This window comes from Canis lupus, chromosome 30, assembly GCF_011100685.1.
Source record: "Canis lupus familiaris isolate Mischka breed German Shepherd chromosome 30, alternate assembly UU_Cfam_GSD_1.0, whole genome shotgun sequence".
Classification (NCBI taxonomy): domain Eukaryota; kingdom Metazoa; phylum Chordata; class Mammalia; order Carnivora; family Canidae; genus Canis; species Canis lupus.
Window position 1 is genome coordinate 14,906,881 of NC_049251.1, and position 13,468 is coordinate 14,920,348.

Sequence of the window (13,468 nt, forward strand, 5' to 3'; positions counted from 1 at the left end):
TGGTTCCTAAATTGCCCATTACTCCCATCTGGGTTATTTCCTCCCCAGGACCTCCCAAACCACTGGCACTTGCTTAGACTTCCTTCCAGGGTCCTGGACCATACATTGCTGGGGTCTGGCTACATAAATAAGAAACTGATGACTTATAGCTGTCCCAAAGGTGAAGAAGATGGGGTGTGATTATGAGCCCTGCGTTACTCTACTTTATCCAGAATTGTAGTCACAAGGCAGCTCCAAGTCATTCCAGAGCTAGCTGTGGAAACGTATGAGGAGCCACACTCCCTATTGTCTTTCTGCAATGAAGCCGGGCTGAACTAAATGCAAATCAAATTTGATTTAAACCAAAATTAAAAAAAAAATCAAATTCTTGTTAGCAGAGTATTTTTAGGTCTTTTATCCTTGAATGAATTTTTACAGCTGAGTTAGAAACTCTATCAAATAGAGATTAGAACTTCTTTGACAATCCTTGATGCCCACGTAAGCCAGGATGTGCACATGGCCCATCCAAGAGCTGCCCTGCTGAGCCACCAGGCGTTAACTACATTCTTCACTTGGTAACCATTTCCTCACATCGTCCTGATGACACACTCTCACACACAGTTTTTTCTTCTTTTTTCAATTCATGAGTTGCACTTTCTTGGTTACTATGGCTGCAAATTGTTGATACTGGATTCATAGTCAGGTTTTTATTCCTTTTTGTCATTTTTTCCCATGAACTAATCAGCCGCAGTGGAGTTAGAACTACGAGTTAATGTGAACCTTCCACAAAGCATTTTTATATTCTCTTGCCATTCCCTTCTTACTGTTCATCAGAGTTGTTAACATAAGAAAATGAAAATGTTTAGCCTCCTCCCTTTCCCATCTCCTCATCCTTCTCGTTCCCCCAAGCTTCGGAGGAGAGAACCACCTACCACTTCCCATCAGGACTGTCTGCAGAGTAACACATGTCCTCAATTACTGGGATCAGAAACCAAAGGCACCTCTTGGGTTGGTGATGGATGACTGGCCTCTGCTTTCTGTTGGATCAGCATCATGGATGCCATGGTTTGAATGGTTTATTTATCTTGTGGAGGCGACTCTGTTTGGTAGTAATAATACTGGCTAACCTTTATTGATTGCTTGCTGTGTGTCCGGCACAGTTCTCAGAATGTTATATGTTTCACTCATGTAATGCTTGCTATAGGCCTGGAGGAGGGCATTATTATCCCTATATGAAGATGAGGGGCACAGAAAGTTTAAGTAACTTTCCTAAAGTCACACAGCCAATAAGTGGTCTAGCTGGGAACCGAACCAAGACAGTTTAGTTTTAGGATTCAAGCTCATTCCACACTCTGCTAGAACACCAGTACCATGAAGTGTCACAACCTTATTAAGTTTTGATTTCAGGTGTTTTGTCCTCTAGGCCTCAATTTCTGGAGAATATGCCTCCACTGAAATAGAAGTGAAGGTGACTCAGCCTTAACCCTGAAGGAACAGGGAATACTTCATCATGTGACGGGGAGGGAGCAATGTATAAACATGTTCGAGTCACGTGCATTCAATGTTCTACTGCAATTACCTTCTGGCTGATAAGCCCTTCACACGAAGGCACCTTCTCTTTCCTAATTCTTGGATCACTGACAGAAAAGTGAAAATTTTTTTTAAAAAGAACTTTTGAGTGAATATTTATGTATAAATGTCACTAGTGCAACCCATTTTGCTAATGTAGATAGAGATTTGGCCCCTGCATTTTAATTTTTCCAATTGTTTGACGGCCGTCTGCACCTACCCATATTAGCAGGAGTCCAACTGTGTTCTTGTCCACTGTGGTGATGGAACCCTTGTGAGTCCTCACCCTTGGGCACCAAGATACAGGTTCTCTTTGGTTATATGCAGAGGATCAGCTATTGCTTCCCAAACACAGCAACCACCCCGACAGGATGAATCGGTAAGATTGTAACCCCAGCTATAATCCTGGAACTAGTACTTCCCACAAAATAGTAGCCCTGTTTCCTGATCTGGACTCCTTCCTACACTAGGAATTCCTCTTTGGGGCTCCTAATGTCCCAGTGAAACTCTCTTAAGACCATCTAGACCTATGGGAGAGGCTTTAATCATGCAGAATTCCATTTGCATCTCAATAGTTCTGAGACAGGTGTGTGTAACATCCCTTCTCCCTGGAGAGCAGGAGTCTGCTTAATTGAGACCATTCAAGTGTTACAGGGAAACATCAAGGATAATCTGTCCTAGGGTGACTTTCTGCATCTACCTAGGCATAAAAGCCGTTGGCAGTTTATCTTGCTAAAAATATATTCAAGTTATGCTTCACTGGACATCCTGCTAGAGAAATATGACAACTTCTCAGGGTATCAGAACCTTGGGCAGACTCCCAGGGAGATCCATCCTTTTTGTCCCAATAAGAGCTACCTGGTAAAAGAAGTGGAGAGGCAGTTCCCCAGAGAGAAGGCATTGCTATCCCCAGAAAAAGAACTGCTGGACAGACAGATGGAAGATGAGTATAAAAGTCTATCTGGGCTGGCTAGCTCTGGCCTTGTGAGAGAAAGAAGACACCTTTTCAACTTCAGGTGATCCTGTTCTCCCTGCAGAAAATGAGGATTTTGCCCAGCATTTATGTCATTTTTATAGGAAAATCAATTTTGAGCTGAATAAAATTTATGATAACTATATGGATTCAGAGTTAGGAAGAAGATAGGGAATTACTAAACAGTGGTTGGTGCCATTGCCTCAGGATCTCCACCCTTACACACTCAATCTCTATGCCCAGTTCCACTGCGAATAGTGTGTCAGTTACATCAGTTAAGAACAAACAAGTAATTTGCATATTGGGCAGTGTCCTCTCAGAAATGAGGGGGGCACCAAAGTAAGCACCAGGAAATACTTAAATTATTTGGATGATCAGAGCTGAAAGGAGAGAACTTACCATCTTTTCTCCATTCTTTTGCTTTTTTGCTTTCCCCACTTCCCTTCTTTGAATGAATAAATTGCTGAGGGTTAGGAATGCTTGGCAAAAGCATTTCCCTGTGGAGCAAGGGGAAATTAATATTTTTGGGGTGGGGAGGTCAGGGATGTGTAACATGAAACCAGGTGTTGATGATTTTCCTGCAAACATGGCGTCTGGCTGGCTCAGTCTGTAGAGCATGTGACTCTTGATCTCAGTGTTGTAAATTCGAGCCCCAGGTTGGGTGTAGATATTACTTAAGAATAAAATCTTAAAAAAAAAAAAAAAGCAAAAGAAAATTTCTAATTAAAAGCTGGCAGCCACACCAAACAGCTTGCGCCCTATGGGAAAGCCAGGACTGAAAGGTTGGGTGGGATGAGACCTGATGCAATCACATTCCATTGGACACAAATCCTTTCCTGTGGGTAAATATTGTCCTGGGATATCATGCTCTGTTCCTAATAAATTTCAACAGGCAAAGACATAGACGTATCACCTAGAAAGGGTCTTCAAATGATAATCGTTCCTGCAAGCCAGGAAATACAGCTGATCTCCTGTTAAAGTAGGTCTGTCTGTTCAGCAGGGTTCCCAGGTTGCTGTCATGGAGAAGCTATTTGCTGATTCATCTTGAAATTGGAGAATTTTCAATTTTCCATTGTACACAGTTCTGTCTCTTCCCAGAGAAGTCTTTTTTTTTAACAAAATAATTTTATGTAACATGTGAACTATGTTTCACTGTTTTATATTCTAACAAGAAATGTTACTTATTCCTAATTCCAATAAAGGGGAGAAGTCAGTTTTTTGAACGCTTCTCACTTCAGAGTGTAAAAAGGCACAAGCCACGGACAACTAGTGGCCTAGTGTTTTGAGACAGACTACTGAAAAATGCATCTTTAAGCTTTGCCACATTTTGATAATGTTTTGGGTTTGTTTTGTTTTGTTTTGTTTGGCACTGTAGAAGTTTGGATTCTGTTCTTTGTCACTCCCTGGAGCCTCATTTACCTGTGCAACCAGAAAAATGAGTTTCAAAGAATTACTTTTTTTGCCAGGAAAAAAATGGCTTTCAAGAACTCTTCAGTCATTTAAATCCTTTCTGTTCAGATATAAACTTCCACTCTCCCTGCCTTGAGTCCTGGCTCTGGCCATGTGACTGAGTCCCAGGAATCAGAGACTGAAAAGGATCTCAGAGACTTTCCAAATCACAACTGGTAAAGGGGCCCCATCCCCAGCCCCATCCCTTCCAACTGGTCACGAGGCCTCCATGTGGACACCTAGTGGTGTCTCTATTTTCTGTGGCTACTTTCTGGAAAAGATGAACTCATTTTCAAAAATGGGTGGGATAGACAGACAGATGGAATACAAGGTCCTCTTCTCACTAGGGAAGCTTTGTGTTGGCTCTGAAGACAGAGGTCAACCAAGAAGATGTGGTCTTTGCCCTCAGTGACCTGTAGATCCTTACGGGGAGATAGCCATTAAACAAGTAAGTGCACAGATAACTACTTACACTCTACAATGATGACAAATGGCATCAAGGACAGGTGAAAATGGTGGTGAGGACCATATCATAGGGAGATAGAATCTAGTTGGAACTTTTAACAGATTTTTCGTTGTTTTCCTATCACCCAGATGAAGCCTGGGTATGAAAGTATGGGTTAGAATTTCCTAACTACTCCTTACAAGAGGCAAGAAATATCATGACAAAATCTTGATGTTTTCAATAAGGAAAGAGTTAAGTATTTGGCAATACGTATATTACACATAATAGTGCCTGGCACACAGGACATGCTCAATAAATGTTAGCCGTATGTATAGTTGTTATCTGATGCGTATATAGGAAAAACCCATCTACCCATTATCATGAAAGAGATACCATATATTGAGGCCCACGTACTAGCAAAGTGCTCTCTCCTTGAGAAAATCCAAAGCAAGCAGATATAAGAATAAGACTTTGCGATCTATAACAACTGCTTTACGTCACCCAGGTTGAATCCTCTCCTCCATCTCCCCTCAAACCCAGATCCTTTAAAGTCTGCTTTGGAAGGGGGCTGGGCAGAAGTGTATAGAAACTGGGGGAGGTCACAGTGTTTGATATCTGGGTCAATATGGTGCGCAACAGACACAACATTCTGGGAAGTGGATGCTTGTGTGGCAGAGGAGACGGTGATAATATAAGCCTTCAGGAATTCATAGAAAAATCTAGGTGGGGGGTGGGGATAGAATTCAAGCCTCTTGTACCCAGATCTAAGGGGCAGAAACACCCCATCTGAGTTTCTTAAGAGGTAGAGCCCAGAATGCATTGTAGGCTCCCCGTTCCCATGGTTGGCTGCTAAACAAGGTGCTGTGAATCTTCCACTCCTCTTCTCCTCCCTGTGTTCTTTCTTGGCAATGTTCCTTATGGATAAGCCATATGGGCAGCCTTGGATTCTGTATTTGCTTTGGCTCGGTGCTTTGCCACTTACTTCCTGTTAACATTCCTCTACCCTTACCCCAGAGTATAGGTCTCTCTCAGAGCCACCTGCTCCTTCTCTTCTCTGTACCCATAGACTCCCGCTCTCTGATTTCTCCATCAACTACTTGGCTCTTGCCTGGGACTCAAATCTAACTTCTGTCCAAATATTTTCCATCTGAACTTCTCGTTTGGAGCAGATAGTGTTTCACTGTGGTGGGCCTTTCCTCAGAAGAGGGTGATCAGGGATGGTACTGGAAAACCCAAGTTCATATATCCAAATGGCTCTTAAGTGGGACCTGATAAAGCCCTTCTTCCCATGGGCCTCTGTCCAAAAAGCCTCAGGCCCAGTGCAGAGGTGATTACGGCCAATGCCAATGAGGCTAGTGGAGTCTGAGGCCAAAATCCAGCCTAGGAATGACAGAGGCTCATAGCTGGCACACATGCCTTTAGATTCTCTCATATTTACTCCCCTGGGTCTTCTTAACCCAGGCTGTTGGCCTAGTAAGAGTGCCAGGCCAGGCCACAGTCCAATGCCAACACGTGTGCTAAATCGCCACACCCCACATGTGGCATGCCATGTCCTGGCTACTCACAGACTACTTGAGCATTTGTCTCCTCCAATGGAGTTCAGATAAGGGCTTTCAGCTTGGCTGCCTCCACGTGATTTTCTCCAGATCCAGGGACTCCACAAAAAAACACATTTACCTACTTAAGGAGCCTCTTTCCTTGGCTTTGATGGATGTATCAACCCAGAACATTTTAGGGAGGTGGAACGGTGTTGTTTGTGAATAAGGGTGTGGGTTCAAATCCCAGTTCTGCCATTTTTTTTTCAGTTGTGCGCCCTTGAGTGATTCTCTTAACATTTGTCTGTTTCCTCATTTGTGAAATGGAGCTAGTAATGCAAAGGGGTGTGAAAATTTAAAAAGATAATCCACAAATAATCAGGTGCATGATTCTCTGAAAAACATGCTAGTCCTTTTGAGACAGGACTGGTGTTGCAGATGGTGGTCCCTTCTTCACCATTTCAGGAATGACACCATAGCTCGATAGAAAGTACGGTGGGTAGCTGAGGTGGGAAAAATAACCATGTGCATGAACTCTGAGCACTGTGTATAAAGAGCAGAGCTGTGTCCTGGCCCTTGGTGTTTGATGTTGAAGGATCCTGAGGTGAGGTGACATGGGCAGAGGAGAGCGGAACATAGCAGGTGCACATTCTGACATCCACAGTGCCTTGGGACTGGCTCCCATTACTGGAAATGCCTATTTGGAAGGATCTGGCTCCTGGAATAGGCAGGGGCCACCTCATGCCAGGTCACTAATTTCACAGAGCAGCTTCTCCAGGGGGACTTTGTGGACTCCCACCAGGGACTTCTGGCGGTGGCAAACTCAGCCAAAGAGAGTGAGGCTCCTCGGCGGACTAGGCAAGGTTTTGGGTTTAAGGCTTTAAGGCAGTGCTAAGGTGCCCTGACCCTTGGGAGGGAAGACTTCCTGGGGTCTCGGAACTCTTACATAGACATGACGTGGACGCAATGGCACTTAATGTTCATGTTTGAGAGAATGTGACCTCGTTTTTGATTCCACGCTGGCAAGATATTTACCTCTGCAAAGTGGTTAGCGTGCCGCCCGGCACATTCTAAGGGCTCCATGAGCAGTGCTCGTCACTAGCACACGTGCCACAGCAGCCAGAGGGCAGAGCAGCGCTCCTTGGCAGCCGGAGCTCCCTGGGGGGAGGGCGGAGGCTTGGGAGCCCGGAGAAGAGCGTGGTGTCATTTAGCAGCTGACACATACCCAGTCACTCCAAGGAATCTCCCAGCCCGGCACAGAAGTATGACCCAATTTGCTCAGCCTTCTCCCAAGACCCTCTGGCTCCAGCCACAGATCTGAGCACGGAGCATCCTTCCTCCTAGCAGGTTGTGGTTGGGAGGTGGAGGGGGGTGGCCAGGGCTCGCCTAGGTTTGGGAGCTTTGAGAACTAGCTCATCTCTTCTGACTACTCTCTGGGGGTCAGAAGGCTGTGAGAAAGGGAGGGGCGAGGGCGTGGGGCACCTTGCGTGGTCAGGAAGGCCTCCCTCCCTTGGAACACGCAGCAGCCAGATCATGGGCTCATCGGGTTGTTTATCATCCAGTCTCAGAACATGCCCACAGGACAGCACTCCGCAAGTGGGAAAGTACTTTCCAAACGTGCAGGACTTCAACCTGGGGTTCAAACCGCAGAGCGCAGAAGCCTCTGTCATTACTCCCAAAAGGGGCTTCGTGTCACTCAAGTCATACTGGGGTGGAGATGCCGGATTAGCCAGTCGGGTTTGCAAGTCTTGGGCTCCACGTTCTTGCCAGGAACCTGTCCGTATCTAGAGAAACCAGAAGTGTAGAGAGTGACTTGGGCTGGGCCATCCCAAGCATTGGGTCTCATAGAGTCTGAGAGCTGGGGGCACACAGGGTGGGTTCAGAGGAGGGAGATGGGGAGGAAGGGGACTCAGGAGGTCACCCAAGACAGCCTTCAGGCACCACCATGTCCTCTCCCTTATGGAGGTGCCAACTGAAGCATAGAAAGGCCTCCCTACTCGCCCAGTTCTACCTCCCACACTGCTGCCTCCTGCTGCCTCCCTGGATCCCCTCCTTTTGTTCTTTTGGCCTTTTTACAAGTTTAAGAGAGTTTTACATCTTACATGTTACTCTTCTTTTCCAGCCTCCAGAGCAAAATCACATTCTAGAACTGCTAATTTCACTTACACATGATGAACGCAGTTGCTTGTTTTCACTCTTCCATCTTCCCACGAGCTCCTTGATTCCACAGCCACTAAGGCACCCACCACCGGAGCTGTCCCCCTTCCAGAGACTTCAAGGTCATGCTTGCCCTGGTCACACTGGATTCCCCTTTCTTTTAACAACAACTACTTCTGCAGGCCCCTTTACATTTAGTTTAGTCTTCTGTAACCTCTTCTATAATCGTGTCTCCTCGGTAGTCATAAGCAGGGGACCAGGTAAAGGTGAAAAAACAGACAAGAGATGACTCTCCCTAGGTCACGCCACAGAGCAGGGAAGATGTCTCGCTTCACCTGTCGTCTTGAGTCCACTCCCTCCCTTCCATTCCCCAAACCACCACCTTGTTAAGGGCTCCTGCCTGGACTCCCACACGATTTCATTCTTTCAATGAACAGTTGAGACACAAACAACGCCTGCCCTCATGTCTAAATGCCCAGTAAGATAAGTGGGCACTGGCCAAGGGATCCGCAATGAGCAATAAAAAAAAAAAAAAAATGAAAGAGCCTTCTGGATTTGCTCTACAGTGTCAGTGTCCAGGCTTCTCGGGCAATCATATATACTCCTGGATTAACGTTCCTAATATTCTCAAAGCAACCCACTGTATTCCAGACCTCTCTAGGCAGGCATTCTAGCCCCTCCATGACCACAACTGCAGGACCCTACTCCCTTTCTGCACTGCCCGTGCCAGCTGGTACTGCTGCCCACCCTGTTCTTGCCTACCTGAGGGCCTGTACTCGGGATCTCCTCTAAAGGCTCAGCATGGCCACCACATCTCCAAGAAGCTTTCGCCCACACCTCTGATGGAAATGACCTTTCACCACTTCCACTGTATACTCCCTTATCGAGTTTTAGGGCTTCTTTTGTGGAAAAGATAAATGTTACAAGATTAGAGGAATCTATAACTCCTTTTAGGCAATGAAAAGCCCAATAGTAGACAAGGGAAATGGAGGACCTTGGATTAATCTACCTCTCAGCACATTTTTTGAAAGCCCACTCTTATTCATAGAACATTCATAATTTATCTTTTCTGAGCAATTGCCAAGTTCTGGGCAAAGAAGAGCAAGATGCAGCATGTAAAACATTGTCCCTAGCCTCTGTGAGTTTACATTTTGAGCAGTCCCTGAGAAGGCTACGGTCTGGATTGTCTGAAAAGCATTTGCTAAGCTCTGGGAGCTCAGCCTATGATACGTGTCACTGCCTGTGATGCGCCTCGTAAATACATATTGTAACATGACTGTGAGCACATCATTATCTTCCCAACTTTGCAAGTTCGCTCTGGTTCTTCTCAGCCAGAAATGTCTTCTCATCCCCACTTTTCAGCACCTTACTCGGTTTCCCTTCTTTCTGGTCCAACCTTATGATCTCCCACTTCTTTGAGCTTCTTTCAGGAACTGTAATTTAGCACCACGTAATTTAGCTCTTCCTTGTTTAGTTCAGAAGCATGACATTTAGTGGCTTTGGAGTTTGTAGCAGAGAGTGCTAGCCAGGCGCCAAAGATATCTGCTCTCCTTCCACTAGGTCAGGTTGTTTCTGGGACACAGCTACCCAGCTGGTCCATTTCCCAACCCCTTCGCAACTTACTGGGGCTATGAAGCTAATTTGGTCAATGAAATAAAAGTGATTTATATTCCTTTTGGGTGGAGACTGTCATAGTATCTCATGTGCCATTATCACTCTTCCCCATCATTGACACTTTTGGATATTTCCAGATATTGGAAATAGCAGAGCTTCAGTATGGAAGGGGCCTGGATTCCTGAGTCACTACCTGGAGATTAACCTCCCAGGAAAGCCCAGACAACCAAGAATATTTGCGGATTTGGGGAAGAAATACATTTTGATAAACTACTGAGATTTTCCTTGACCAAAACAGAGTTATGTAAGTTTGGACCAAATTCCATCTCTGCCATTTCTTGAGCTGTGTGATGTTGGGAAGATTACTTACCCTTCCTGGGCCTCAGATTCTCTATCACTAAGAAGGAATCAAAGGCCCCAACTTTGTAGGATGGTTGTGAGGCATAGTTTAGATATTTCTGAAATGGTTAAGACATTGTAGAACTAAATATTTTCTGTATCTTTGTGTGTGTGTGTGTGTGTGTGTGTAAGCTCTCCCATGCAGTGACTTAATTTGTGTTAATTTTGTCAGTAGATTGTAAATCCCTTGCATAGCAGTTCAATGTTGTAGATCCTGTCTGTAATCACCATGATGTCTAGCAGAGGCAAAGCACATAGAAAATCTCAATAAGGGACTCCTGGGTGGCTCAGTGGTTGAGCATCCACCTTTGGCTGAAGGCGTGATCCTGGGGTCCTGGGATCGAGTCCTGCATCAGGCTCCCCAGAGGGAGCCTGCTTATCCCTCTGCCAGTGTCTCTGTCTCTTTCTCTGTGTGTCTCATGAATAAATAAATAAAACCTTTCAAAAAAAATCTCAATAAATGTTTACTAAGAGGCAAAAACTATTTTGGCTTAAAATATCAGCAAAATGATTTCCTGTGCTACATTTTTGATGATCTTCTCCATAGGCCACCCACCACCCAGCCCATCAGACATCTCTTTTTTTAATTCTCTTTTATGTATGATCCCCCCCTCCCGCCCACGTGGCCAAGTTCCTTTTCCTTGGCTTCCCACGGACCCACCCATTAAAGTGTATTTTTTTGTATCTTGTTGCTCAGTATGTGAGTAAATGGGTGTATCTATTTGGATAAAAGCGCTTTTGTGGTTTGTGACCAGTGGAGTGGAGGCCAGTCAGGGAAGGGAGGGGGCCAATTATTAAACTCTTTGGAAACAGATAGTGAAGAAACCATGCTGGAGGTGACCTTGTTTCATATTTTTATAAACGAGCCATAGACACGAGTTGCATGATGAAATCTGCAAGTTGGAGGATGTTGCTAAGCCCTTCTGCCTCGTATAAAATATCAAGTTGATGAAGGTCAACCATCTCATCATATTGGTATGTTGAGACTTTGGGAATTGTGTCAATGTGTTTCTAAGAGGAGGACACATATTTAAAGAATAAGAGCAATGAAGGAATGATGGATTATCTGAAGTTATTTTGAGCCAACGCAAGTTTAACGTATCTTAAACAAATAAATGAGGCTCTATCCTTGACCATTGATGACTTGGTTGAAGCTTCTTTTAAATCTGACAGTTTGACATGGTTTAATACATAAGAATATATTCCTAATCTCTTCAGACAAAAGCTCCCAGAAAAGGAGAATAACACGAGTGTATTCTGTTGACTGCAGATAGAGAATAATGGCCAACCAGAGTGGGAGGCACACTTTTTTCATGAGTCTCATTCAAGAAAACATTTAGAATATAAGGCCTTTGCTTTAAAAGGGGGTACATATGCACACCTACACGCACACCATCAGAAAATGCAACATCTACAAGTACAGCGAGGCAATTTAAAAATTATTTCCCTAATACAGGAATTTCATTTAGGGAGAGCTAAAATTTCAGAGGCAACATATGTAATTACACATTCCAGGATCTTCTTGAAATCTGGGGCTTTTGAAGACATCCCATGTGAGAGGAGAACTGGAAGTGTAGAGTGGAAGCAGGCTGGGAGGCATAGCTATGGATCTGAATGTGAAGTGTAGATCATTCACAGGCCAGGAGCGATAAACAAGGAGGCAGTCCACCGGGGTGTCGCTGCAGGGAGTGTGGTCTGCAGGCTGCACCAGGGGCTGGGACAAGGGCCAGGTACGTGAGGCATGCTTCTTGCGTATGCACCAAAAACACTCAGTAACTGTGATAAATATAAATGTAAAATATTCAAATAGCAAAGTACAAACTGTGAGCTGTTCACCTGCTTTTGTAAGTAAAGTTGTATTGGAGAAGAATGGGCATCACGTGAGTGTTTATTAGAGATACAGAATCTCAGACTCCCTGTCCCAGGCCTCCAAAATCATAAGCTGCATTTTAGCAAGCTCCGCAGTTGGTGTGTGTGGCCAGCGAAGTCTGAGAAGCACTGCTGTAGGAGATTTTAAGGCAGTGGGATTGACACCTGGTTGCTCCAGGCAGGTTAATATGGTGACTTCAAGTAAATATTGTTGAATGTTAGTTAACATTTAGTTACCAGAGATAGAAATTGATTTTTTTCTTAATTCAAATGGATTTCTTTCTTCATATTCAACATAGGGAAATTATTACATGCACTGAATGTACCATAACATTTAAACTTATTTGAAATGCTCTCTTATTTCACATTTTTCTCATCATCTTTCACATTATGTCAATGTGTTTCTAACATTCTAACATAATGTTCTTATGTGTAATTGGATATTCCCTCATAATTAAGTACATGGCAATATCACTGAGCATTCTTATTTGAAATATATTTTGAACTTTCTTTTTCTGACTCTCAAATTGGCAACAACATCCTACTTTTCTGTAGTTCTTGTTTTGTCTTCAGTCTTTTGTGGTTTTCTGAACCAAAAAGCTTGTGGGAAGCATAGTAAGGGTTTAAATTTAGGTAACAGAATGTATCACCTGTTCCTGGCAAATGCCTCATGTTTTCATTTCTGCAATTCAAGGTTGAGAGACATCAGCCCCAAGGCAGTAGGTGGGCTCCATGGTGGCCTGACCTGTCTCCCACCATATAACTTGCAGGTTCTTGGGCAGCCCCGGTGGCTCAGCGGTTTAGCACCACCTTTGGCCTGAGGTGTGATCCTAGAGACCTGGGATTGAGTCCTGCATCGGGGTCCCTGCATGGAGCCTACTTCTGCCTGTCTCTCTCTCTCTCTCTCTCTCTCTCTCTCTCTCTCTCTCTCTCTCTGTCTCTCATGAATGAATAAATAAAATCTTAAAAAAAAAATAACTTGCAGTTTCTTCACAAAAGCTGACCACTTCTTGAAAAGGAAGTTTCTGTTTTCACTTCAGAGAACTGCCTCCTTCAAATGAACTAATTTATATTTTCCAGTTTTATAATGTAAAGAGCAGTATGAATAAATGAGCTCAATGGGCCATATTTCCAATTTAAATATATTTGGAGGATTTTGGCAGCATTTTGTTACTAATAGACTTCACCTGGAGATGCTGACTCCCAGGAACTTCCCAGTATGGAGGCAAGGATTGCAATCTTGCCCCTAGGCTAGTGTGAGTGACAGTCACACGGCCCGTTAATGAGTCTAAATAACCAACTTTGCAACATATACACTGCATCACTGCTTGATTGTTCCTTGCTGATGCTGTACCCCAAACTCCAGTGAAAAGATATGGTTTATAGAGTCAGGGATGGACATGGTTAATGTTCTTATGTGATAATCTTGTCAACTAGCAGTGTCAGTAGTGGATGCATATCGAATTATCTGGTAGATTT